Here is a 23,483-nt window from a genome sequence, read left to right on the forward strand (position 1 = left end):
CCCCCACTACCTAAGTATTCAAAGTTATGGGATGTCAATGTGGTTTTCAACATGTTTTTGTCTTGGCAAGATAATTCAGATTTGTCTTTAAAAATGCTTTCAGCAAAACTTACCATGTTGCTTTGCTTAGTTTCTATTAAGCGCTTGTCGGATGTTAGGGCACTTGATGTTACTTCTCTGCAGTTTGCCCCCACGGGGTATTGTTCTCCATTAATAGACGTACCAAGACTAACTTACGTACAGTTTTTATCCATATTTCCCCGATCAACCTAAGTTGTGTGTGGGACAATGTCTCAAATGTTATGAAGAACGTACAGCTAATCTCAGAACGTCCTCTGTTCCCCAACTGCTCATTTCTTTCCGAAAACCTCATAATCCTGTGTCTTCTGCGACTCTAGCCAGATGGGTTCATTGGGTTATGTCCTTAGCAGGTATAGATACCTCCATTTTTGGGGCTCATTCAGCTAGAGGGGCCATGGCTTCCAAGGCTTTTTGGGTTGGATCTAGGTTAGAGGACATTCTGAGATCGGCTGGCTGGTCCAATGACAATGTTTTCAGGACATTTTATTGTAAACCAGTTCATACTGCTACATCAGTAGTGATTAATATGCTTTAAAACAGCATAATATGAGCCTCCGTTCTTGACATAAAATGTAGATTTTCCTAATATATTATGAAGGAAAGTCTTAATTTTATTAAAAACACAGAGGCTAGTATTATTCCGCCTCAACAAGGAGATATTTCTGATTTTGTCTTGTTTTCCCTCCCTAGCAGCAACCTCCACTCCAGCTCAATCTTCGACCTGATCAGAGGATGGTTCCGTCAGACATGAACGTATCTGCTGGACAATCGGATTCTTACCGTTGCAGTTTCCCTTCTCCCTGCCAGATGTCTTCTTCACTTCGTTTTTGTCTGGACCTGATTCAGGATATTTGTTCATTGACTTTGGCATTGCAATAATTTGAGCTATTTTTCCGTTGCTTTCTCGTACTCACTAGCCTTCTTGCATCAAGAAATAGGGCTGGTCGCAGTCAAGCTTAGTGGTTACATACCTTCTGTTGTTCTGATTGGTGCTTTAATGATTACGTTTTTCTCTCCCATTGACTTATGTGTTTCAAGCCCTTTGGGGGTTGTAGTTCTTGACTGCTGCTATTGGAATTAAAGCAAGTTAGAGAAGCATAATACTCGCCTCCTGTCTTTAATAAAATTAAGACTTTCCTGTCATAATATACTAGGAAAAGCTACATTGTTAGGCTCACATGTCTTCAATAAAGCAGCCTTTTTCACACAGCACTGGCAGTCTTGTCTGCCCCTCCCCCCTTTCTTTTTTTCCCTAAATCAGGTTTGAAATGAAACCTCAAGGCTGAGATAAACAAATAGGGAAATTCAGGGTCGGGGAATAAAGAATATGATGGCAGGTTCAAGGCTGGGCAGCCTTGGCATTGGGCAATCACACAACTTGGCTGTGAATATGGAAATCTTTTAAGAAAAAGTTTGGGCCCTTGCACTTATTTTATTATTATTAGAATTATTTTAACAAATTAAGTTCCGGAGCAGGTGCTAGTCAAGGCATTAACCAGGGGATACCGCTCATGACAGTCAACAAAAAGGCCGCGTACAGCCCGCGGCATTCGAGCGGGAGCGGCACAAGCACCCACCTGGATAGATAATCGCTGAATGCCCAACTTTGTAATACCCGAAACTTAATGCTTCCGTCCCACTTACTTTCAGAGACACTGGCCTGAATACGGTCGACTCTCTTCCAGCCGTTCCAACTATCGATGGACAGGTACAAGCCTCACTTGGCAAGCAAGACTTCCATGCCCAGCGGCATCAGATTCAATTAAAATAATTCGTCCCCAAATCAACATACCTTAAAAATCACAGGCGCAGCAAGTGACTGCCACTGCCCAGCCCAACAGGCCCATTCATGTGCGCGAAGCAGGCCCATCTTTAATATTCTAGAAACAAAGGCCTTGCACCTGCCGCTTACCCACGTCTAGGCATGTTTCTGCGCCATGTAAGCACAGTACAGATATATCACATTAAAATAAGGAAGGGCTAAAACTTACTTCGACTACAGGCTGGTTTTCATCGTTTTCCCTTTAGGGGAATACCTCGCTCCGTAACCACGCCCCTTTAAAGACCACCCGGAAATATTGGTATAGTTCTAGGATATGCAACCCCGGACATCACACATCTTACTGGTTACCCTAAAATCGCCAGGTCCCTTACGGTGGGGAGGACGTTCCACTATCTCTAAGTGAGCCCCCGCTTCCCGCACTAAGGTGGTATTGGGTCTTTCCAATCTGGTCCACGCCCCTCCCACTTCCCTCTTGTCTGAGATGGTCCCTCTGGGCGGTGGGGCGTGGAGTTTGTGGCTAAGAAGAGAGAGGGTCTCTACCTGCACGGAACTGTTCCACTTCACACCGTCTCTTCCGCAGCAAGAAGGTACGCAGCTGCCACACCACTCCCTGCACCGAGGCAACAGAGAGGACGGGCTAGGGGAGGAGAGGAAGAGGTGGGCGGGGGGAGGTACCTAGGAGAAAGGAGAGAAGGTCTAGGATAGTTGGTGCGGACAGGGGGTGGTGGATAACAGGTTTATAGAAGGGTGAACAGAGTGTGAGTATGAAGATACGGAGAGTGACGTATGGATTGAAGGGGTATAGGAAAGACAAGGTATTAAGTAGACAATGGCGGGAGGGTGGTGAACTATAAACTATAGCCCGGCCAAGAGCACTATACTACTGCGTGAGGTATTTAGAGTGGGATGCAGAGGACAAACGAGATGTCAAGAGGAGTGCGGCCAGTAGAGGGATAGTGAGCAGAGAAGGGGTGGTAAAGAGGGTAGGAACTGTGGGGTGTAGTGGAGGGACGAAAGGCATAGCGACCCCAAGAAACGGAATAGAGAAGTGGAATGGGATGAAAGGGAGGTGCAAAGAATGAAGTTAGAAAGGAGAGAAGGGTGTGAACGCTGGAAGAACAGGAGGTAGGAATAAGAGAAGGGGGAAGTAAAGGAATGCAAGCGTAGTATATATATTTACAGTGCTTTAAACGGGCAGTTGCTGAGTACCTGCTGTCCTTTAATTTTAAAGGGAGAGTACCTGCACTTCTCACCACTGCTGCAATACATTTAATGGGAAGAGTACCAGCACTTTTCAGGAGTAAACGGGTACTGTAAATAGTGAGTACCCGCACCTCTAAATTTCCATGTAAAGCACTATACAGTATTTAGGACAAATACAGAAAAGGGAAGCATGTATGAAGCATGAAGGAGAGGTTAAATGGAGAGGACGAGAGACGTGCAATAAGTAGAGAAGTGCGGTATAAAAGGCTGATACGGGAAGGGGTGAGTAAAGCAGGTATGGAAGGAAGAAGGTACAAAGATAAGTACAGAGCAGAAGGGGCATAGAAGACGAGGATGCACACTTGATGTATAGTGTATGAAGGTCTGTTTAGAATAGGTATACAAGGGAAGAAGTATAGTAACGGGAGGTAAAGAGGGGGCTAGGAGAGAGGTATATGGCTGCCCGAATATGAGTAATCTGATGGGGTACGTAGAGAAGAGGAAGTATAAAGTAAGGGGAATTTACAATAAATACATTGTAAATTATGGTGTTATAGAATGGGGATGTGTATAGAGGAGATATGTAGAGGAAGAATAGAGGACGGATAGAAGTATACACGAGGGGGAGGGAGGTATAGCTGGGACACTGATGTGGGAAGGGAGCGCACAGATGAGGGAGATCAATTTTAAAAAAGTGAGTACAGAAGAGGTTAATTGTTAGCGTGGACGAAATTTAGATGAAGCCGATAGCGAGCAGCGGAACAGTTAAAATAGTGAGCGAGTAGGGAAGCGGAGGTTTGAGAGAGGAATAGTGTAGCGGTGATATAGAGGAGGGGAGGCGCCTAGGAAGTAAAGCGTGGCATGTTATACAAGAGGAATGTGTAGTGATTAGGTGATATAGAGTGGAACCGTATAGAGCAGGGGAGGTACTGAGGAAGCGGAGCAGTGAACTAGAGGAGGAGACACAGTGCTTTAAACGGGCCGGTACTGAGTACTGGCACTTTTTTATTTTGAGAGGGGGAGAGTACCTGCAGTTCTCCAGCAAAAACGTAATACTTTCAATTGGAGAGTACCGGCACTCCTCAGAAACTTCTATTTTTCAATTTCAAGCACTGGGAGTACAGAAAAGGGATGCCAGAGGCAGGGGAGGTGGCCTAGTAAGGTAGAAAGATGAGGTATCGAAAAGGATTGCCATTTAGGGAGAGAGGCATAGATGAGGTAGGCGCAGAGAAGGTAAACGTGAAGCAGGTGATGGGATATTATCGGCCCTTTGGCGTGGCAAGGCAAGCGAGTGTAACTGCAGCAGCGCACTGGGATGTCCAGAACATCAGGATATTGCAGTTAAGAGGAAGCGGGGGTTCTCAGCCGTGCCGAGCCCACGCCTGCGTGCCGAGCGTGCTAGTCATTTCCCAGCACCGGGCGTGACTGAGGCCTCAGACTGCCACGTGACATGCGAAAGGATAATGTGACTGCTGGAGGGACTGAATATTAAAAGCTGGAGGAGAGAGAGGTCATGGGCGGGGTAGAGCGAGCAAGGGCTGAGTAAGCAGAGGCGTGGACTGAAGGGAAGGAAAGAGGTACTGAGCATTGTAAGAAGGAAGGGCTGCAATAAATGTATTCCTCGTGTGTACTTTGGCTTAGCTTGTGTTGTGTGCCTCACCTTGCCAATAAATAAACTGTACGTGCCTGTGTGCTACGTACATATATATTTAAAAACGGGGGGGCGGCTGTAACATTTACCTACAGTGAGCACCCCTTTAATTTGTTCTATATAACGTTATATTGGGTTTCAGGCTTTGTTCTTCTCTCTCTCAGTTCTTTTTTGATTCTTTTTATTTGTATTTACATTTTAACAATAAAACGTGTTACCATATAAGTGCAGTTAATCCAAGGTGAGGATACAATCATAGGTAGTAATTATTGGTCCTCCTCTTACAATCTCTGATTTAAAATTCCTTGTCTATTGATAACACGTCCCAACTTTGATAATTTACTTACAAGGGGACTAGTTTTAGGTCAATGAACCTTTTGTCCCTGATTGGAGACTCCTCAGGACGATATATCTATTTAACATCTCAAATGATAGATCAATAATCTAATCAATATTCACAATATCTACTCAATCAAACTGATCAACATTTATTAAGAATGAAGCACGCCATGACCTTTCAGCCATGAATAACCACGCAAATCTAGTAAGATTGTGGATATTTATTCCCTATTAGTTACAATCTACTAGCATATTCATTATTCTCAACATCAGTAAGCACATCAACAAAACTACGATATGGCAACTCAAATAAGACTTAATCAGAGCATAGATCATGAACATTAGAACAAAGCACGCCGTCAACATGAATCAAACTTTAGCAAAGTATCATTAGTACATTATTCAACAAAGCAAAGATTCAGTCATTTGTCTGTTTGCACCCAATTTTAGTGAGCTCCTTAACTAACCTCTAATTAACATCAGCATGTTGGGCTTCATGCAAAACCATTTAGCAACATGAATTTGGAAAAGAACATCTAACTATGGCCTCTGTCAAAAGAGCAGTTGGTACCTAGAAAGAAAAGACAAACAGACAATTACAATATATCATCAGATAGTTACCCATCCAAATGGGGCAGCATACAGTGTCAGTCTTCGTCCTCAGGACATCAGTTGATTCGCCATCAGCCAAGATAAGCAGGTAAGTCTCAACAGGGCATAGCAAGTTACTCTTCCCTCATAAGGAGGAGAAGTGCATATCAGGCAAAGGGTAAGGCAAGGATGGTTTAAAGTAAAAGACAAAGGGGGTCATTCCGACCGCGGCGGGCGCCGCCCAAAGACCGCACCGCGGTCAAATGACCGCAGCGGTCATTCTAACTTTCCCGCTGGGCCGACGGGCGATCACCAAAAGATCGCCCGCCGGCCCAGCGGGAAAGCCCCTGCAAAGAGGAAGCCGGCTCCGAATGGAGCCGGCGGATTTGCAGGGGTGCGACAGGTGCAGTGGCACCCGTCGCGATTTTCAGTGTCTGCAAAGCAGACACTGAAAATCTTTGTGGGGCCCTGTTATGGGGCCCCTGCACTGCCCATGCCAGTGGCATGGGCAGTGCAGGGGCCCCCAGGGGCCCCACGACACCCGTTCCCGCCATCCTGTTCCTGGCGGTAAAAACCGCCAGGAACAGGATGGCGGGAAGGGGGTCGGAATCCCCATGGCGGCGCTGCAAGCAGCGCCGCCATGGAGGATTCCCTGGGCCAGGGGTAAACCGGCGGGAAACTGCCGGTTCCCCTTTTCTGACCGCGGCTTTACCGCAGCGGTCAGAATGGCCCAGGAAGCACCGTCAGCCTGTTGGCGGTGCTTCCGTGGTCGTTGGCCCTGGCGGTCGGTGACCGCCAGGGTCAGAATGACCCCCAAAGTCTCTCAGAATGGCTAAGGGTGATGAAGAATGTCTCGATAATGGCAGGATAAGAATGGCAGGATAATGGCTGGCTTCTCCTTGTGTCACGTTGGTATATCAAAGTTGTCGGACAAGTCCCTAATTTCCCATTGGGCAATATTTGGTGCATCGTTATCTCTGTCCAATAATCCATCACACACCTTACTAGAATTTTCACCTAAGACAGTTCTCATACAGTTTATTGGCTCCTGTGATTGACGTCTTCAACAGGTAGAATGTCAGGTAAGAAAAGTTACACTTGTCGCTCCAGTCAGTAGTTCCATTGTCTTTTACCAGTTTAGGCGACCTTGCACCTGTTGCGAATTACACTGTTGCATTTGGCAAGAATGTCTCCTTGAGCACGTCGGGTCCCTTGAGAAAGAATTTACTACGGCTACACACATATCTCTAGCTTCTGGAAAAGTACAGCGTCGTGTCCTTCAGGGAAGCAGCACATTGCACGTTAGAAAACACAGTTAATATGAAACCAGGCAGCTAGGCCCAGACCCTTGCTAACTAAGGCCTAGTGAGTAAGTTAGCAAACCCTTAATACATAACTCTTAGTGCTAATACAAAATCATACATGAATACATCATTAATTCATTATTAGTCAGTTCCATTAGTCATCGGATACATTGGTGGCCACTCCCCGTGGGCACATTTCAAACGCGTGCATTAGTATTACATTTATGCGGTTTCATTAGACATTACAATGCAAGCTTTTCATTGTTAATATTGATTATAAAAGTCACACTCCAACACTATTTAGAGCAATGGTTCTTAATCCTTTGACATCTGTGGACCTTCACTTAGTCATCACTGAACCCGGAATATGGTGACTCAGTGCTTTAAATGGGCCGGCACTGTCTGGTACTGAGTACTGGCACTTTTTTATTTTGAGAGGGAGAGTACCAGCACATCTCAAGAAAAACGTAATACTTTTAATTGGAGAGTACTGGCACTTCTTGGAAACTTTAATTTTTCCATTTCAAGCACTGTGGTGACCCCAGTGAGTCATACAGAGAGCCGGAGACCCCGGTATAAGCACTTTCGATAATTTCAACAACAAAACGGTGCTAACAAATGATCGAAACAAGCATTCATCAAACACACAAATGATGAAATATTTTATTTGATTCATAAACAAATCTGAATTCTAATTTTAATAGGAAGCACATGCCTGTTTTACTTAATCTTTCATTCCCTAAGAGTGCTTGCTAGTTCATTGATCTTGTGTTTCTGTAGTTATGTCTAGCATATACTCTTTTCCAGTGCATACCTTGAACTGAATTGCATCTATGTGTTTATAATGGACTAAGATTGAGAGTTTTGGAGTTGAGTCTGAGGTCAGTGGGAGTTTCTCACGGTAGGTGTCACTAAATCAAAAAGATGTTCAGAGTACATGGTCATCCAAACTTTGGCCTCTCTGCAGAGCACACAAAGCAACACTCACATATGCCACTTGCAGCTATGATGCTAAGCAAATGTGTTTGAAGGAAATAAACACTGGCCAACACACTGACAAGGTATAAATAAAGGCAACTACTTTGCTTAGATTTGAGTGGGTGTGTTTTGGGTCTTGGGGTAATGGAGTGAAGATGCAAGGAAGTACATTCAGGGGAAAGTGAAAATACAGTGCTGAAATGCAAAAAGACAAGGTCTGAGATGTATAGTTGAAGGATATCAGAAAGATGTGAAGTAAAAAGGTGCACAAGTGTCTAACACTTCAGAGGAAGGTGGTGTGAAGGGAAGAACCGGAGTGATTGAGACATTCTGAAGACAAGTGCTTGTTCCACAGGCCTCTGTAATGTTGAATTACCAATCTCATAATTTAAGAATTGAAATATTTCCAGTATTATTTACTATAAAACCTTTGTTACTTATTTATCTTACATAGCTAACTACCACTTACAAAGCCCTGTCCCGGCTTGTTTTAGATGTTTGTCACTTGTTTTATATGTTTGGATGCGCTATTAGAAAGAACAGAGAAGCAGAAAAATATCAGTCAGTAGCACACAATGGGAAGCACAGATTTTTAGTTTACAGGTTTAAGCCACAACTTTAACTACACCCCTTTTAAGGACCCGTGGTTTGTTCACCCAATTTAAAGCCACTTATATTTTGATGGTGTTTCCTCATTCCAGATTATCAGGCTGAATAGTTTTGTGTTTAGGGGCACTGTGTATACAAAACTGTTGCATGTATAGGCGGTCCCTCTCAGTAGCGGTTCAGATCTTAGACTATTTGAACAAATGACCCAATGCAGTTGCACCCTCTCAGGCGTATGTCCAAAGTGGTTCTGCCAAGCCTCCCCATTTAAATGTTTTCACAATAGCTTCTGTGGGGCATTCTTAACTGCTCAGGTTGAAACCCCACATTTATTGTCACATCTCTTGGGGTCTGAATTCCCTTAGTCAAATCCTTGTCACTAAGTTTGCCCACATCTCTTTCACATCTGCCCATAAACAGTTTTTCGAGTGAGGTTGGAGTTAGTCATTTTCTTTTTGTATATGAGCGACGTTGTCTTTTTGTTAGATGCTTGGATAGGATCCCATCTTGTGTGGGGGAGGAGGGGTTGTGCCCTCTGCAGGTGTGTTTTTGGCGCTGTGAGTGGCTAGGCCATTTCTGTCTAGGAGATATCGAAAGATCTCTGTATTCAGCATTTGGTACTCCTTTCATTTTCTCAAAGGCTTTCAGTTCAACTTTTCCAAATGTATCTTTGTTAGAAACCAGGTCTCCAGTTGGCAGAGGTATGCACCCTGTCAAAGTAGGGACCACAGTCCTTGTCAGGGTAAGTCTCAACACAACCTAAATTATCCTGTGCTCACTCTCCGGTAGTTTGGCACAGAGCATGCAGGCATAATTTAGAAGGCAATGTGTAAAGTATTTGTGCAATAACTCAAACTGTAACGCAGTGAAAACCCAACAAAAAGTACTCCACACCAGTTTAGAAAAAATAGATAATATTTATCTGAATAAAATAAGACTAAAACAACAAGAATCCAATATGCACAAGTCAAGATATCACTTTTTAGGGGTTTAAGTAAGCCTTAATCCATAGGAATCAATGGTTGTATCTTTTTAGCACAAAGTACCTGGGATGCGTCAGAAATAACAATGCAAAGGGCCGCAGAGCAGGTGATGCATCAGAAAATAAAGCGATGCGTCAATTTTCCCGGCACGGCGGAGGAAATGCATTGATTCTTTCCTCTTAGGTAAAGTGATCCTTTGATTTTCGGGTGAGCAGCCATGGCTCCTTACTGCGGTGTGGGGATATTTTGACGCATGCACAGGGATGTACATGCAAAATCCAAAACGTGCTAGGAGGATGAAACAGGCACTAAGTCGATCTGGTAGGCAATGTAGCAATTTTTCAGCTGCAAGACAGGTGATGCATCACCTTTTACAGGCTTTGTGTCAATTTTCCAATGCAATGGATTTTCTCTCTTTGCTGAAGTCTTTGATGGCCCTGAGACTTCTTAATGTGATGCAAACTCAGTCTAAGCCCTTGGAGATCACTTGTGGGGGTAGGCAGTGTCTTTCCATGAGAGTCAGGGAGCCGCAGGGCAACAAGCAGGAAAGTAGTTGTAGGGAGCTGGCCTGGTGTGCGGTCAGCACCTATGGCGTTATCACCTTATACCAGGTCCAGGTATCCCCTATTAGTGAGGTGTAGTCAGTGTCTAGGAAGCCAGGCTTTCCAGAGGTAGCTATGGATGAGCAGCCAAGACTTATCTAGGAGACATTCAAAGCTTATGCAACACCACTATAATCACACATCACTTACACACATGAAAGAACCACAGTGTTACAAAAATAAAGGTATTTTACTATGGTAACACAAATACTAAAATACTGTAGAGGCAACTCTACTAGCAGGTGAGTAAACACACTATTATATGCACATTAGTAATCAGGAATGGGCATAGAAAGCAATAGAAAATAGTGAAATACCAGTAAATAATAGAGACCCTAGGGGGAGACCAAACCATACACTAAGTAAATGGGATGCAAAGAGCAGACCCCCACCCAAGGAATTGGAATCTGTAGAGGGGAGCTGGAGGAACTAGGTAAGTACCAGAGTGCATCCCAGCGACCAGGAGAAAAGAGGTAAGTACCTGTTTTTTCACAAACCCACAGATAAATTTGGTAAAAGGACTGTGCAGAAAGACTGACAGAAACAGAAGAAGGATCCTGACAGAAGGGAACCTGCAAATGAAGAGGACCAAGTCCAGTTCCAGTTGGAGTGTCCTGTTGGGGCAGAAGCCACTACCCACCCTTCTGGAGATGCAGGACCAGGTCGACGGTGAAGACCAGGAGTCGGCTATTTAGCACAGGAGCAGAAAAAGAGTTCCAGAATTGATGCAGTCGATGTCCCACTCTTAAGAAGAGTTGCAGTCAGTAAGTGGTGTGGAAGAACCACCAACAGGCCTTGGCAAAGGCACGACTTGCAGAGCTGCTGGGGACCAGGAAGGTCAGAGGGGACTCAACCCCAAGAGTAGAGTCCCAGGTGAGCATCAGCAGTGAAGTGAGCCAGAAGTCGAAGATGCAGCCCCCACAGGCACCTCACAGGGAGTAGGCACAGGAGTCGCAGTGAGGCCCACTCAGTACACCTGGAGAGGAGTCCCATGTCGCTGGAGCAGCAGGCAGGAGACTGTGCTTTGCAGGGAAGAGTGCTGGGGGCCACGGAGCCTGAAAATCCCTTGGAAGAAGAGACAACAAGCCTTGTCAGCTGCAAGACTCATAGTGCACAGTGGTTCTGTCATGCAAGGAAAGGCAAAGACTCATCACCTCCTAATTTGGGCAGCTGGTAGAGGGGACAGAGGGGACCACTCAAGACCACCACCTGTGTTGCAGGATCGTACCAGAGAGAGGATCCATGCAGCTGGTCATTGATGCAGTTGGTGCCTGCAGATGCAGGGGAGTGACTCCTTCACTCCAAGGGAGATTCCTTCTTGCTTCTTGGTGACTAAAGACTTGCCGCCCTCAGAGGATGCACAGCTGGGGAAATGTTGCAATTGCTGGAAGGAGCTGGAGAAACAATGTGGTAGAGCGAAGTCATCGCTGAAGCTGCAGATTGTAGGTTTCTTTGAAGTCCAGTTGCGGCTTCAGTGGCCAGAAGTTGCAGAAAACGTTTCAGAGGAGTCCTGCTGGAACCTTGCACATCGAATCTTGAGGACTCAACCAAGAGGGAGACCTTAAATGGCCTTAAAAGGGGGATTGGTCACCAGGCACGGTGACCACCTATCAGGAGGGTGCTGTGATGTCACCTGCCTGACCTGGCCACTTAGATGCTCCCAGGGGCCTCTGCCCACCTTGGATTCAAGATGGCAGAATGAAGTGGCTACCTGGAGGAGCTCTGGACACCACCCTTGGGGTGGGGATGGGCAGGGGAGTGGTTGCTCCCCTTTCCATTTTCCAGTTTCATGCCAGAGCAGGGACCGGGGTCCCTGGACTGGTGCAAACCGATTTATGCAAGGAGGGCACCAAATGTGCCCTTCAAAGCATACCAGTGGCTTGGGGAGGCTACCCCTCCCAAGCCATGTAACACCTATTTCCAAAGGGAGAGGGTGTTGCCTTCCTTTCCCAAAGGAAATCCTTTGTTCAGCCTTCCTGGGCTTGAGCTGGTCAAGCAGGAGGAGGGCAGAAACCTGTCTGTAGGATGGCAGCAGCGCGGCCTCCCCGGGAAAACCCTGCAAACTGGTAGAAGCAAAGCGGGGGTCCTCTGAGGAGCCCACAGAGTGCATGGAATCTTACAGCTGATATTGGCAACAGTATTTGGGTATGATTCTGACATGTTTGATACCAAACATGCCTAGGTTCGGAGTTACCATTATGTATCTGGTCACAGATAGTGAGTGACCTCTGTCCAGTACACACGTAAAATGGCGTCCCCACACTTAGGAAGTCCAGGAAAATGGAGCTGGAATTCGTAAGGGCACCTCTGCTCATGCAGGGGTGCCCTCACACACAGGTACCTACACCCTGCCCTCTGGGCTAGGAGGGCCTTCCATAGGGGTGACTTACGGTGACCTGGTGCAGTGACCTGAAGTGAAAGAGTATATGGACCTTTTTCATGCAGGCTGCAAAGGCAGGCCTGCAGACACATTTTACATGGGCCCCCATGGGTTGCATAATAGATGCTGCAGCCCATGGGGATCCCCTGGTGCTTAAATGCCTTGGGTACCTAGGTATCATATACTAGGGACTTACATGTGGGCACCAGTATGCTGATTGTGGGTTGTGCAAAGTCAGAAACAACCAAATTTAGTGGGAGAGAGCACAGTCACTGGGGTCCTGGTAGCAGGATCCCCGTGAACACAGTCATAACACTCTGACAGTAGGCAAAAAGTGGGGGTAACCATGCCAAAAAGAGGGTACTTTCCTACAGTAGTCCTTCCAGAAAAGCAGTCCAGATGAGTCCTTTGGGTAGCACGGCAGTCCCTTGGACAGAGTCCATATGTAGGTACACGATTGTCTGATTTTAGGGGGTCACAGACCCACTATATATACCCAAATGTGCCTTTAAAGTAGGGGAAACTTCAAAGAGTGGTTTACAAGTGCACCAGTTCCCCTTTCAACCCAGTCCTGTCTGCCAGGAGATCTGTGTGGGGATATCAGTCCTTCAAGTGGGATCATCCCACTAGCCTTTGAAGTTTAAGTGAGAGCCCCTCCACCCTGCCTGCCCAGGAAGACCCGTCAATATGCAGAAGAATTTAGATGCAGCTGAGTATCCTGTGTTTATGGCTGTCTGTGTGAAATGCTCAAGGGGAGCTGTCAACCTGCGCAAACCAGACATGGGTTAGAGATAGGCTGTAAGGCACAGTAAGCAGTAAGTGCAGAGAAATACCTACTTTCTAAAAGTGGCATTTCTAAAACAGAAATGTTAATTTAAACTTCACCAATAAGTAGGATTTCTCACAACCATACTGAACATGACAATGCCACTCCTTTCAGATCAGAAATTACCACTTAAAAGTATATAAGGGAATTTCCAATGCCGGCCTATGAGAGGAGCAGGCTTTGCAATAGAGAAAAATGACTTTGGGTGTTTTTCACTACAAGGACATGTAAAACATACAAGTACATGGCCTGCCTTTTACTGACATAGCACCCTGCCTTATGGGCTACCTTTGCTGTAGCTTAGGGGTGACATGTATGAAACAGGATTTCTGGGCTTGGCAAGAGGTTTTAAATGCCTAGTCGGGGTGACGGTGAAACTACACCCACAGGCTCTGCAGTGGCAGGACCGAGACATGTTTACAGAGCTACTTAAGTGGATGGCACAATCAGTGCTGCAGGCCCATTAGTAGCATTTAATTTACAGGCCCTGTATGTATGGTATACCACTCTAGAAGGGACTTGCAGGTAAATTAAATATGCCAATTTTGGATACACCAATGTTACCATGATTTAGGAGAGAAGCACATGCACTTTAGCACTGATTAGCAACAGTAAAGTGCTCAGAGTCCTAAGGCCAACAAAAAGATACAGCAACAAAATAGGAGAGGAGCAAAAAGTCTGGGGTAAGACCACCCTAAGGATGCCAGGTCTAACGCATGTCCATCCCAGCTGAAAGAGAGCTATCCAACCTCTAAGGAGTTCTCATCACTAAGGTGGAAGAACCTAGATAGACCGTCAGCATTGGCGTGGTCTACCCCAGGTCTGTGTTCCACCCTGAAGTCCATACCCTGTAGAGAAATGGACCACCTGAGCAGTTTTGGATTTTCACCCCTCATCTGCATTAGCCACCTGAGGTGTGTTGGAAATGGCCCTTTCTGCAGGGTTTTCCCTGTTTCTTTTTGCTTCTGACTTACTGTTATTTCATCCTGTGCTGGTTTGTTTTTGCTGGCTTTAGGACTCTGGGCACTTTACCACTGCTGACAAGTGCTTAAGTACAAGTAACCTGTCTAAGTAGAATTGGTGATTGGTTTATTCAAGATTGGCATATTTGATTTACTAGTAAGTCCCTGGTAAAGTGAACTATGTGTGCCCAGGGCCTGTAAATCTAATGCTACTAGTGGGCCTGCCGCACTGAATGTGCCAACCACAGAAGTAGCCCTGTAAATATGTTTCAGACCTGCTACTGCAGTGTCTATGTGCAGTTTTGAACTGCCAGTTCGACATGGCAAGTGCACCCACTTGCCATGCCCAACCCTTCCCTTTTACTACATGTAAGTCACCCCCAAGGTAGGCCCAAAGCAGATGCAGTGTATTTAAAAAGTAGGACATATACTGGTGCGTTTTACTTATCCTAATAGTGAAATACTGCTAAATTCGTTTTTCAAGGCTACCTCTCCCATAGGGTAACATAGGGATTGCCTTGAAATAACATTTAAGGGCAAATTTCCATTGGGAGCAGACAGAGATGTGGACCCTGTGGGTCTCTAAACTCCCAAATTTAAAAATACATCTTTTGATGAAGTTAGTTTTTGAATTGTAAGTTTGAAAATGTAACTTTTAAAAGGTGGTCATTTACCTGCTTAATCAATCTGTGCCTCAGCCTGGTTGTGGAATACACATCTGGGTCAGGATGACAGTTGGGCTGTTGGTGAATTCAATCAAGACAGTCACACAAAGGGACTTGAGGTTGCCCTGCATATCATGATGGGTCTTCCTGGGCTAGAGTGGTGGGAGGAGCTGACACTTGCACCTGAATAGGGCTGTGCCTGTCTTTACACAAAGTAGTGGGTCTGGTGCCGGGGGAGGAAAGGCATGGTCTTGGGCACTACAAAGACTTTCCTTTGATGTTTGCCTACTTCAAAGGCAGAAATGAGTATAACTAATTGGACCTCTGTGACCACAACTTTAGAATCCTTCTGGACTGAGGACATTCTTCCAGGAAAAAGAGCTAGACTGCCACTCTGTCTACTGCTTTGCTGTGCTGACCCGCTGCTTCTGTCCTGGGAGTGAAAGGACTGGACTTTGCTTTCTACATCCTTCTACCAAAGGTTATCCAAGGGCTTGGACTGAGCTTGCCTCCTGTTAGAAGTCTCAGGGACATCAAAGACTTAGGGGGTCATTCCAACCCTGGCGGTCGGTGTTAAAGCGGCGGCCAACCCGCCAACAGGCAGGCGGTAAAAAAAATGGAATTCTGACCCTGGCAGGAACCGCCAACAGAGACCGCCACTTTAACACTCCGACCGCCACGGCGGGACAAACAAACAGCGCGGCGGTCACCGCCAACAGACAGGCGGGAGACAATGTACCGCCCACCCTATCACAACCCACCAATCTGCCACCTTTTCCGGGGCGGTAGCCCCGCCGATAAAAACACTGCGGAAACAGACATTACAAACGGAAAACGCTCACCTCTACACACTCCACGAGGAATCTGGACAGCATGGAACCCGAACTACACATCCTACCAGCTATTGTCTTCCTGCTCCTCTACCAGGAGCACGAACGCCGGCGCAGAAGACACCGGTGAGTACTGCACCTACGACACAGGGGAGGGGGGAGGCAACAAATTACGGGCACACACATACGCGACACACCCACCCTCACCCTCACCCACAACTACATACACATCAATGCAGAGCAACAACTCAGAGTGACACCCCCCAAACCCCCTGGAAGAATGCAAAGACAAAATAAAATGTTCTAGAATTTTGAAGTATATTGAACGGCTAAGTAAATAAATATATCCAACATCCATAACTATATATACAAATGTAAATTGTCCTGTGCAAATTGGGTATCAGCCATTGTTCGTGGGCCAATGGGCCTAAACACATGGGCAAAGCCCACACACGATACCCAAATCCATTGGAGAGAACACTGCAGGGGCATCAGATAGCAAAACTACAGGCACCTCAGGGGGAAGGGAAGGGGGGGCACCTCAGCCAGATGAGTCCACGACGCCAGATCCACGAGGGGCCTCCATGCCCACTGTTCAATCCTGGGGAGTGCAAAGCCACAGTCTCACAAGTCCAGACAGTGGGTGGATTGCCCACTGTGCCATCCTGGGGAGTGCAAAGCCACAGTCTCACAAGTCTCTACAGTGGGTGGATTGCCCACTGTGCCGTCCTGGGGAGTGCGTAGCCACAGTCTCACAAGTCTCTACACTGTGCCATCCTGGGGAGTGCAAAGCCACAGTCTCACAAGTCCAGACAGTGGGTGGATTGCCCACTGTGCCATCCTGGGGAGTGCAAAGCCACAGTCTCACAAGTCTCTACAGTGGGTGGATTGCCCACTGTGCCATCCTGGGGAGTGCAAAGCCACAGTCAATCAAGTGGATTACAGACTCCACTGGTTCCGGAGGAGGCATGGTGCCCAGAGTGCTTCGTGCAGCCCTGCCCGACACAGATCCGGCCCTACCCCTTCTGCCAATGGGCCAGCGGTGCATGAGACTGCGGTGCCCTGTCCAGAGGTGCTTGACTTGAAGGGCCCAGCGGAGCGGTGCTTGACTTGAAGGGCCCAGTGGAGCGGTGCAGAGACGGCGGTGCCCAGCGGAGCGGTGCTTGACTTGAAGGGCCCAGCGGAGCGGTGCTTGACTTGAAGGGCCCTATTCAGCGGTTCTTGAGACGGCGGTGCCCTGTTCAGCGGTGCTTGACTTGAAGGGCCCTGTTCAGCGGTGCTTGTCTTGAAGGGCCCTGTTCAGCGGTTCTTGAGACGGCGGTGCCCTGTTCAGCGGTGCTTGTCTTGAAGGGCCCTGTTCAGCGGTTCTTGAGACGGTGGTGCCCTGTTCAGCGGTGCTTGTCTTGAAGGGCCCTGTTCAGCGGTTCTTGAGACGGCGGTGCCCTGTTCAGCGGTGCTTGACTTGAAGGGCCCTGTTCAGCGATGCTTGACTTGAAGGGCCCTGTTCAGCGGTGCTTGTCTTGAAGGGCCCTGTTCAGCGGTTCTTGAGACGGCGGTGCCCTGTTCAGCGGTGCTTGACTTGAAGGGCCCTGTTCAGCAGTGCTTGACATGTGTCTCCAGGGCACCAGATCCGGCCATGACATGAATCTCACTCGCCACCCGACATGTGGCTGCCGTGCCCTTCGTGCACATCTGGCTTCTCGCTTGCGGGGCCCTCCTGTGCTGCCGTCCCGGGCCCGTGGGTGTCCTCCTCCACCCCTGGAATGGGGCTGGTGGGGCCCTCCTGGGCAGCTCGCCTGCTGCCGGACTTGTCGGGCGTGCTGCCCTTGCCACCCTTCCCTGCTCCTCTGTGGCCCTTTCCTCTCTTTGTTGGTGTGCCAGGTGGCACCCCACTTCCTGACGGTGCCAGGGTAGTGCCCTTGGAGCCTGCTGTCTCTGGCCTCTCGCGCCGGGCACTGGCTTTTTTGGATTTCTTTCCAGGGGGTGGGCTGGCTGTATCTTTACTGCTAGCTGATGTAGCTGGCCTTGAAGGTGTTGGACTCCAAAATCCTTGGACTATTGTCCTTGTAGGTCCAGGTTTTGTGGTGGCTGAGGTGCTGGTTGGAGTCTTATGAGATGGAGGGGGTGGGTCAGGTGATGGAAAGAGGTTAATTTTGGACAGGAAAAACTTTTTGGGAGCAGTGGGAAGGGTAGGTGTAGTGGGTATGGGAGTGGAGGAAGAGGATGTGGTTGTAGGTGAGTCAAGTCTGGTGTCTTTGGGTGCAGGTGCTTGTGCTGGAGGCTGTCGTGAGGTGGATGGCTGTTGGGTGGGTGGCTGCCTGCGTTTGTGTGGTTTGGAAGAGGGGGTGACAGACACACTGGGAGAGGTCACAGGGGACGTGTAAATGGTAGTGGGGGTGGTGACTGCACGTGTGCGGAGTGTTCTGGTGGGTGTGCTGGTGATGGACGTAGTGGCTGATGATGTTGTGCATGCAAGTGTGAGTGGAGACGTCACAAGGAGGGAGGAGGGAGACGAGGAGGAGCGGGACACAGAGGAGGCAGTGGCTGTTGGCATGTCTGCATGTGGCTGTTGCTTCGGTGAATGCTTGTGTGATGTGTGGTGCTTATGTCTGGATGAGCTTCCCTTGGGTTTTGAGGTGTGTGCAGGCTGGTCTGTAGGTGTGTCTGGGATAGGCAGAGGTACAGGGGAGTGGGACTGGGTTGAGGAAGTTGGAGGAGGGAGGCAGGAGACAGGGACAATGGCTGCCGTCAGTGCTGAGGCCAGAGCGTTGAACGATCGCTGATGGGCAGCCTGACCCGAATGAATGCCCTCCAGGTATGCATTACTCCGGTGCACCTCCCTTTCTACACCCTGGATGGCATTCAAAAGGGTAGACTGCCCAACAATGAGCGTCCTCAGGAGGTCAATGACCTCCTCACTGAGGGCAGCAGGGTAACTGGGGCAGGGCCTGAGGTGCCTGGGGCGAAGGAGATGCCCACCTTCCTGGGTGAGCGGGCACAGGGCGAAGGCTGAGGGGCTGCTGGGAGGGCGGAGCTGGTGCGCTGGGTGGCGGCTGTACCTGTTGTTGCGGTGGGCACGGATGTTGCCGCTACCACAAGGGAGCTCCCTTCCGAGGACGTGTCTGTGTCGCTGGTGTCACCACGTGTCCCCGCTGTGGAGCTCCCCTCGCCCTCCGTCTCACTGGTGAACTCCGAGTCGGTTGCATGGCCCTCCATGGCCATGTGAGATGCAGCTCCCTCGTGCTCCGATGCCACTTCTCCTCCGCCTGATGATGCTAATGCACACATGAACAGGAAGACCACCAAAAAAAGGTGGGGGGAGAAATAAAGACATGTTGAGTGCATGCATTGGCGACAAAGTTGGCGGAGAGGACAGACACAGAAGCCCCCTGCACTACGCCGCGCACTTGGGGTACACTACTCAATCCGTGGGACATGGCCTACAAGCCTATGGACGACAAATCCACACATAGGTGACACAGGGCTGTACTAGGCAACCTACAGAGGTGGGGGGCGGGGGCACAGGGCCATGCCTAACGGAGGGGCCTAGCCTACGGAAATCGCCCTGGCCTAGGGTTAGCCACAGCCCTCCTCCCCCACCCAGACACCTCCACTGCGCGCAAAGTCAGCAGAATGTATTTGTACTCACCCCCTTGTGTCTGCTGTGATGTCCTCACGCGCCCATCCAAATCGGGGTAGGCCACCGCCAGGATCCGGGACATCAGGGGGGTCAATTGACGAGTGCCACCCCTCCTACGTTGGGAGGCCATCCCCAGCAGAGCCTCCGCGGTCTTCCTGCTCCCGCGGCGGATGTCCTCCCACCTCTTGCGGCAGTGGGTGCCCCGTCTGTTGTGGACCCCCAGGGTCCGGACGTCCTTGGCGATGGCACGCCAAATGTCGATTTTCTGATGGGCGTTGACCTATGTGACATGTACAGGGGGAGAAAAATAAAAAATCATCATTTTCTGCATGCTCGATGTGAGTGGCCCCCCATCCCCACCCTTGCCATGTGGCACATGCCCTCATCTGTCGTTTGATGCATGCCTCATTCGCTCCCCTCCCCACCATCGTTCATTCACCCCACTCAACCCAGGCATTGGCCACAAAGCATGGTCCCAGTGTACTTACCTGTTGGTCTGGAGGACCGTAGAGTAGCGCATACTGGGGGAGGACCCCATCCACGAGTTTCTCCAATTCTTCAGAAGTGAAGGCAGGGACCCTTTCCCCAGTCGCAGCAGCCATTGTCTCTTCCAGACCGAGGTCACAGCAGCACTTGCAGTATAGGTCCTCTCCTGTGGATGATCAGGTATCGAGTGATTAAGCAGATAGAAAATGGTGGTCACGCCCGCGGCGGTGCGTACCGTGACCGCCGGCGCACATCCTCATTGGCTCCTGAGACCCATAGGGTTCAATGTTAACCAATGCGACTTTGCGCCGCGGTCTTCGACCGCCTCCCGCCACGGTGTGCCACACCAGAGCATTGACCTCACATCCCACTGTCGCACTTCGCAGGTCAGGCAGCTGCCATTACAAGGGCCCACATGGCTTAAAATCTACTGCGTCACACATACCTAGGCCTTGCATCAACACTCATACAAGCCATTCAATGCATTGAGAATCGTGTACTGTGCAAGCTGTGGGAACGTACCTGTGGGTTGATTGACTCTGTGCTCCATGTTGTCCTTCCTAGGCACCGTCCGCTGGGACTTGCGAGGAGATGGAGGAATCCTCCGGTGTACAGACCGCTGGTGGACCTGTCGACAATGGAAGAAAGACATGTCATACTGACATACAGGCTTGACAGAGCCACTATACAGGAACTGTGTGCCCAACTGGAGCCAGACCTGATGTCACCCATCCGCCAATCCACAGGGATTCCCCCTCTAGTGCAGGTTCTGTCAGTACTCCATTTCTTGGCAAGTGGGTCATTCCAAACTACAGTGGCCATTTCATCAAGGATGTCACAGCCTATGTTTTCCAAGGTCTAGAGTGTTGTCTGCCCTGTTGAAATACATGCGGAGCTACATTGTTTTCCCTGAGGTGGGCGATTTGGCTATGGTGAAGGGTGATTTCTATGCGCTTGGACATATTCCCAACATCATTGGTGCAATTGATTGGACACATGTTGCTTTGGTCCCCCCCAGCACGAGTGAACAGGTGTACAGGAACAGAAAAAGTTATCATTCCATGAATGTCCAGGTGGTCTGTTTGGCTGACCAGTACATCTCCCATGTAAATGCCAAGTTCGCTGGGTCAGTGCATGACGCGTACATCATGCGAAATAGCAGCATCCCTTACCTGATGGAACTACGAAAGAGACACTGTGTGTGGCTAATTGGTGACTCTGGTTACCCTAACCTGTCCTGGCTACTGACCCCAGTGAGGAATCCCAGGACAAGGGCAGAGGAACGGTACAATGAGGCCCATGGGCGTACTAGGAGGGTGATCGAGCGGACCTTCGGCCTCCTGAAGGCCAGGTTTAGGTGCCTCCATATGACAGGTGGATCCCTAATGTACTCACCAAAGAAGGTGTGCCAGATCATCGTGGCCTGCTGTATGCTTCACAACCTGGCTTTGCGACGCCAGGTGCCTTTACTGCAGGAGGATGGTCCAGATGGTGGTGTTGTGGCAGCTGTGGAGCCTGCGGAGAGTGAAGAGGAGGAAGACGAAGAGGACGACACAGACAACAGGGACAGAGTAATACAGCAGTATTTTCAATAACATACAGGTAAGAATCAACACCGGAATTTACATTTACTGAAAGTCTCCATTCTCTCTACTTTCTGAGTTTCCACCCAGTGTATGTTCACTGAGTTGTGTCTTTCCCTTCCAATTTCAGAGATGTGGGCCCCACTCCGTGACCTCTGCTTTGTTTCCCCATGGACTACAGCTGTGTGACAGTGGTATGTTGTCATCACAATGTAACTGGACATTTTGGCACGGTTCTGTGTAATACATTTGTTCAAAAATACAGGCAGACTCCAGATTATTTTTGTGCAATAAGTGTGTTTATTTAAGTGCTCAAATTTGGGTAATGGTGAAATTCGGTGATGGTGGAGGAATGTCCATGGCAGAGTCCAGATTTTGAGTCTCACAGGTGCATTGTCCATATGCCTGTGGAAGGTGGAGCAGGGGCAGTTTAAGGTTGGACAGGGTGACAATGTGGGACAGTGGGATGACAATCAGGGGGTATCCTTTCCTGGCGGGGGTCTTGGCATCCTACTCTGTCTTCTTCCTAGATCTCAGGCACCGCTTGCGGGGTGGTTCTCCTTGTTAGGGTTTGTACACAGCAAAGAGCATGTCCCCTCTCACTGCACTAGTGGGTTCTGTAATAGCTCCCTTTTAAACTTACTATTCAAAGCCTTTCTTGTTATCTCACCTCCCCCCCCCCAGGCTTCTGTGTATGTTGTTTAATGTGCTGTTTTGTTTACACATTGGGCCTTGCTTTTACCAAGGCTTCTTTAAAACACTCCTCCCTAGGCCATGTGTTAATCCAACTCATTTGTATAATAACTGAAAGTCTGCACACCTTTCAAGAACATGTGCAGCATGTGAGGACCACACCCAGCTCTTCAAACCACACCCAGCTCTGCACACCTTCCAAGAACATGTGCAGCATGTGAGGACCACACCCAGCCCTGTCTATAAAAGGCATCCCCCGAGCCTCACCCAGTGCTTGTGCTCGTCTACCTCCCGCTTACCTGAGAACAGATCCATCGGCGCTGGCACTCCTGCTCTTTACAGACTTTCTTTGACTTCAATTGGCGCAGCTGCTGGCTCTTCCTTCTTCCGGTTTCCGGTTCCTCCTTGCCTCAGCCTCTCTCCTACGAGTAACCTGCAAAAGAGAAAGAAGACAAGGTTAGACTGATCAGTATCTCTTGCCAGCAACAAGTAAGTGCAAAACTTTTTATTACCTGAGGGAGCTTTGACGGCAATTTCTGGATTCGTGTATAGACAGTTTGAGGCGAAGTGCCTTCCATGAGCATTGTGATTAAGGCTCTTTGTTGCAGGATTATTTTGCAGGACTTTGTGAAGCAGACATTGTTTTTTTTCATGGAACTTTTGGGAATCGAACAGTGGAAACCATTGACAGCAAGGAAAACAGTAAATCAAGGACTTGCACAAATTACATGCTGTATTTTGATGTAAAAGTACAGTATTTGTTTTATAAAAGATTCTGGAAATATGTGAAAAGTGAGTCTGCTATTGGGAATTTAGGCTTTAGTTATATTATGATGAATGTTTGATATTGGTAATTCTGATAACGGTATTTGTTTAATTTTTTAGAAGCTTAACAGTAATAGAAAACACATCCCAGAGCAGTAACACATTCCAAACCTGGAAACTAGAGACCAGGATCCAAGAGGTACTTTTAGAAGAGAATTTCCAATAAATAAAGGGATAGTCAGGAACCCATTTAGGAATAGGTTGCACTTATCTGTTCTTTGTTTATGTTTCATTAGGCACCAGTTTCTACAGAAGTCAGAAAGGGCCGCAGATTTGTGCAGCACTTCAACAGTGGAAACGCAAGAACGGTGTTGTCTCTCTTTTTTTTATTTTATCCACTTCCCCCCTTCCCTTGAGCTTCTGTTCTTAGTGCACTGTTTTAAAAACTAGTGTGCTGGAACAAGCAGTTTCAGGGTGGGGTCGGATTGTCTTCACCCTCCATCAGAACTGAACAAGAACTCAGGTGAGCTGG

At 48.3% G+C, this 23,483-nt stretch overlaps 1 protein-coding gene and 1 long non-coding RNA gene across 3 annotated transcripts in view; one reads left to right on the plus strand and one right to left on the minus strand.

Moving 5' to 3' along the window:
- Nucleotides 1–2,538, minus strand: part of MVP (major vault protein) — a 230,952-nt gene extending 228,414 nt beyond the window's left edge. The window contains exon 1 of one of the 2 annotated variants that reach the window (XM_069244081.1): nucleotides 2,405–2,538. The gene's annotated coding sequence lies outside the window, so the exon portion shown is untranslated. Of the gene's footprint in view, nucleotides 1–2,072; nucleotides 2,257–2,404 lie in introns of those variants that run through there. The other variant, XM_069244082.1, reaches the window with a different exon arrangement.
- Nucleotides 2,330–23,483, plus strand: part of LOC138304214 (uncharacterized) — a 101,976-nt gene continuing 80,822 nt past the window's right edge. The window contains exon 1 of the long non-coding RNA XR_011205518.1: nucleotides 2,330–2,451. This is a non-coding gene — a long non-coding RNA (uncharacterized lncRNA). The remainder of the gene's footprint in view (nucleotides 2,452–23,483) is intronic.

This window comes from Pleurodeles waltl, chromosome 7 (assembly GCF_031143425.1).
Source record: "Pleurodeles waltl isolate 20211129_DDA chromosome 7, aPleWal1.hap1.20221129, whole genome shotgun sequence".
In the NCBI taxonomy this organism is placed as follows: domain Eukaryota; kingdom Metazoa; phylum Chordata; class Amphibia; order Caudata; family Salamandridae; genus Pleurodeles; species Pleurodeles waltl.